The following is a 5,419-nucleotide window of genomic DNA, read 5'->3' as shown; positions in this document are numbered from 1 at the left end:
CTGGCCAGGCGCAGTGGCTCACGTTTGTAATGCCAGTGCTTTGGGAGGCTGAGTCAGGATGATTGCTTGAGGCCAGGAGTTTGAGACCAGTCTGGGAACATAGTAAGGCCCCTATCTCTACAAAAAACAAAAACCCCACAAAAAACATTAGCTGAACTTGGTGGTGTACACCTGTGGTCCCTGCTACTTGGGAGGCTGAGCTAGGAGGATCCCTTAAACCCAGGAGTTCAAGGCTGCAGTGAGCTGGGATCTCACAATTGCACACCAGCCTGGGCAAGAAAGTGAGATCTTGTCTCTAGTAAAAAAAAAAAAATCAAAAAACAGGCAAAACTAATAGAAGACGATAGACACCAAACCAGTGATTGATTAGTGCAGTTGGTTCATTTAGCTATATGTATGTTGTCTTTCAATAATTACAATAATGGGCAGGGTGTGTGACTCATGCCTGTAATCCCAGCATCTTGGGAGGCTGAGGCAGGCAGAGCACTTGAGGCTAGGGGTTTGAGACCAGCCTGGCCAATATGGTGAAACCCTGTCTCTACTAAAAATACAAACATTAGTTGGGTGTGGTGGTACATGCCTGTAATCCCAGCTACTCCAGTGGCTGAGACAGGAAAATTGCTTGAGCCTCGGAGGCGGAGGTGTCAGTGAGCAGAAATCGTGCCACTGCACTCACGCCTGGGCGACAGAGCAAGGCTCTGTTTCCAAAGAAAAAATTTATAATAATAAATTGAACATGTACTATGTGAAATGCACCGAGGGGGATACTAAGACATTCCTGTCTTCAAGGTACTCGAGGTCTATTTGAGAAAATTAAACACAAAGCAAAATACAATAAAATTGTGTGTGTCAGAAAGTTATGTTATCCGTGAATTTCAGTCTTTTTTTTTTTTTTTGAGACTAAGTCTCTCTCTGTTGCCAGGCTGGAGTGCAGTGGCGTGATCTCGGCTCACTGCAACCTCCGCCTACCAGGTTCAAGTGATTCTCCTGCCTCAGCCTCCCGACTAGCTGAGACTACAGGCACGCGCCACCATGCCCAGCTAATTTTTGTATTTTTGGTAGAGATGGGGTTTCACCATGTTGGCCAGGATGGTCTCGATCTCTTGACCTCATGATCCGCCCACCTCAGCCTCCCAAAGTGCTGGGATTACAGGCATGAGCCACTATGCCCAGCCCGAATGTCTTTTGAGATATCTATTTTAGAAAGGGGATATTGAAGCCAGGAGCATTGGCTCACACATGCAATTCCAACACTTTGGGAGGCCAAGGCAGGAGGATCACTTGAGCCCAGGAGTTTGAGGGCAGCCTGGACAACATAGCGAGACTCCGTCTCTAAAAAAATAAAAATAAATGAGTATCATCCAGGCACAGTGGCTCACGTCTGTAATCCCAGCACTTTGGGAGGCCAAGGCGGGTGGATCACTTGAGGTCAGGAGTTCAAGACCAGTCTGACCAACATGGTGAAACTCTTATCTCTACTAAAAATACAAAAATTAGTCAGACGTGGTGGCGCATGCCTGTAATTCCAGCTACTCACAAGGCTGAGGCAGGAGAACCATTTGAACCCAGGAGGTGGAGGGTGCAGTGAGCCGAGATCACACCACTACACTCCAGCCTGGGCAACAGAGCAAAACTCTGTCTCAGGGCTCATTGTACATCTGTAAATCCACAAATATCTTTTTTTTGGGGGGGATGGAATTTTGCTCTTGTTGCCCAGGCTGGAGTGCAATGGTGTTATCTTGGCTCACTTCAACCTCCACCTCATGGGTTCAAGCAATTCTCCTGCCTCAGCCTCCTGAGTAGCTGGGATTTACAGGCACACACCACCACATCCAGCTCATATTTGTATTTTTAGTAAATAAGGGGTTTCACCATGTTGTCCAAGCTCGTCTAGAACTCCTGACCTCAGGTGATCTGCCCACCTCGGCCTCCCAAAATGCTGGGATTACGGGCGTGAGCCACCGCGCCTGGCTCTCTTTACTTTTAAACAGTATGTGTACATTATTACAAAATGTAAATGGTACAACAGAATACACAGGAAGAAAAAGAATATGCAGGAAAAAATGTTTCTTTCCCGCCCTGACCTCCGGTTCATCAGCTTTTCTCTGTAGAAGCAAACACAATTGTCAGTTTATAGCATTATCTTCCAGATGTCGCTTTGTGCCCTCTCTCTCCGTATCTCTTTGTGTATACACACACACACACACACACACACACACACACACAGTTGACCCTTGAACCATGTGCAGGTCTATGTATATGTGGATTTTATTCAATAAATACAGTCAATCCTCCATACAGGTGGGTTCCACATCTGGAACCAAATGCCAACCAAAAATAACAGTATTCATTGGATTTGAAACCCGTGTATACCAAGGGCCCACATTTTGTAACCACGGGTTCCACAGGGGCAACTGTGGGACTTGAGTATGGACAGATTTTGGTATCTCCCAGGAGTACTGGAACCAATCCCCAGAGGATACCAAGGAATGACTAGATAGAGAGAGAGAGAGAAAGGATATAGATAGATGTGTGTATTGTGTGTGTGTATATAAATTATATAGATCAGGGTGTGTATGTGTGTCTGTGTGTGTGTGTGTCTACCTGGAACATATCTATCCCTACTAGTGTTTCCTGCATCTTATTTCATTATTCATATATCTTGCAGCTCATTCTGTATCAGTGCATATCGCTCTGTCTCATTCTTTTTGTTTGTTTCAATTTCTGTGGAGAGAAGACATGGGAGGAGGGGAAAGAGAGAGACAGAAGAGAGGGAAGGAGGAGGACGGAGGAGGGAAAACAAGGGTTACAGCTAGGGTGTGTGCAGAGGCATTGCTATATTTTAACCCCAACAGACCAGCCACTGAATGTGCCCTGAACTTTAGTACCTTCAGGATTTTGTCGATACTGTTCCCTCTACCGAAAATGGCCTCCTTTCTTTCCTCTCAATCTGCTAATTCCTGCTATTCTTTCAGGAGACTATTGTCCCTCCAGTGCTAAAGAGAGTTAGACATGCAGCAAATGCTGAATGTATGAAACTGAAATGGGAAAAGTTCCTTCCCTATCCCCCTCACAGGGCATGTGATGGGGGTGTGGTTGCTTCTTCAGTGCCCCGCTGCTCAATCCTCTAGGGGGAGCAAGCAGATGGGCAGACTGTGGGGCTGTGACCCCACGGCAGTGTCTACGGGTGAAAGCTTACAGCTCTGAAGCCCCAGGGGGCGTGTGTTACAGGGTGCTCTTTTAGTTTTGCCGTTTGTAGGATCCATAGGCACTTTGTGTTAGTGAGCTCAGTTAGACCCCCTGCCTTACCGCAAGGACAGAGGGCTTTCTGTATCCCAGGATTCTTGCCTTGGTGTACCGGAAGAATCAGATCACACGTGGGCTTGGAGAATGAGTGCAAGGCTTTATTAAATGGAAGTAGCTCTCAGCAGATGGGTGAGCCAGAGGGAGATGGAGTGGGAAGGTGGTATTCCCCCTGAGTCAGGCCACTCAGCAGCTCTCCTCCCACCTTCTGGCCAAACTCTACATCATTCGGCTGGTGGATGGCCTGCTGGCCTGCCCATACCTGTCAGTGCACTTTTATGCTGTCCAGCTGCCTGTGTGAGTGCCCGCTAGGGTCTTGGTTTGTTTTTTTTTTGTTTGTTTGTTTGAGAAGAAGTCTTGCTCTGTCACCCAGGCTGGAGTGCAGCAGCGCAATCTCGGCTCATTGCAACCTCCGCCTCCTGGGTTCAATCAATTATCTGCCTCAGCCTCCCAAGTAGCTGGGATTACAGGCGCCTGCCACCACGCCCAGCTAATTCTTTGTACTTTTAGTAGAGACGGGGTTTCACCATTTTGGCCAGGCTGGTCTCGATCTCCTGACCTCAGGTGATCCACCCACCTCAGCCTCCCAAAGTGCTGGGATTATAGGCATGAACCACGGCAACCAGCCTTGTTTTTTTTGTTTGTTTGTTTGTTTGTTTTTGAGATGGAGTCTCGCTCTGTCGCCAGGCTGGAGTGCAGGGGTGCAATCTTGGCTCACTGCAACCTCTGCCTCCTGGATTCAAGCGATTCTCGTGCCTCAGTCTCCCAAGTAACTGGGATTACAGGCACGCGCCACCACACCCAGCTAATTTTCAAATTTTTAGTAGAGACAGGGTTTCACCCTGTTTGGCCACGCTGGTCTCGAACTCCTGATCTCAGGTGATTCACCCACCGTAGCCTCCAAAAGTGCTGGGATTACAGGAATGAGCCAGTGTACCCAGCCGGATCTTGGGATTTTTATAGGCACAGGTTGGGAGCGTGGCGGGCCAGGGTGGTCTTGGGAAATGCAACCTTTGGGCACAAAAATAGAAATGCCTGTCCTCACCTAGGTCAATGCGCACAGGCGCCGGGGGTGAAGCCCTAGCCAGGGACCATGCTCTTCCCTTCCCAGCACTTCTCTGTCCCACTTCCATATCAAAACCACCTTGAAAATGTAACACAGTCCCTTGCACTAAAACCTCTGCCAATGGCGGCTCCAAACCACAGGCTTATAAAGACCTGCAAGATCTAGCATTGTCTACTTTTTTTTTTTGAGATGAAGTCTCGCTCTGTCGCCCAGCCTGGAGTGCAGTGGTGTGATCTCGGCTCACTGCAATCTCTTCCTCCCAGATTCAAGCGATTCTCCTGCCTCAGCCTCCCAAGTAGCTGGGATTACAGGCATGCACCACCATGACAGGCTAATTTTGTATTTTTAGTAGAGATGGGGTTCCTCCATATTGGTCAGGCTGGTCTCGAACTCCTGACCTCAGGTAATTCACCCACCTCAGCCTCCCAGAGTGTTGGAATTACAGGAGTGAGCCACTGCACCCGGCTAGCATTGTCTACTTCTTCTTCTTCTTCTTCTTTTTTTTTTTTTTTTGAGATGGAGTTTCGCTCTTGTTGTCCAGGCCGGAGTCCAATGACGCGATCTCGACTCACCACAACCTCCGCCTCCCGGGTTCAAGCGATTCTCCTGCCTCAGCCTCCCGAGTAGCTGGGATTACAGGCATGCACCACCATGCCTGGTAATTTTGTATTTTTAGTAGAGATGGGGGTTTCTCCATATTGGTCAGGCTGGTCTCGAACTCCTGACCTCGGGTAATCCGCCCGCCTCTGCCTCCCAAAGTGCTGGGATTACAGGCGTGAGCCACCGCACCCGGCAGGATTATCTACTTCTATACTATTAATGCCTATTAATGCTGTAATCACACGCGTGAGCCACCGCGCCCCGCCGATCTTCGTGTTTTAAATCCCGACACCAACGCGCGGCAGGATTCGCGACGCCTGCAGTCAAGGTCTCAGCGCTCAGTTCCCTCAGGCTTGTCCCCGCCCCCGTATCTTGGGAAGGCCACTGGGAGTTGTAGTCTCCCAGTGTAGTTCGTCGGCGCTTCCCGGAAGTGACGCGAGGACCCGCCTT

This window comes from Macaca fascicularis, chromosome 20 (genome assembly GCF_037993035.2).
Source record: "Macaca fascicularis isolate 582-1 chromosome 20, T2T-MFA8v1.1".
NCBI lineage: Eukaryota > Metazoa > Chordata > Mammalia > Primates > Cercopithecidae > Macaca > Macaca fascicularis.
This window is presented reverse-complemented; position numbering follows the sequence as displayed.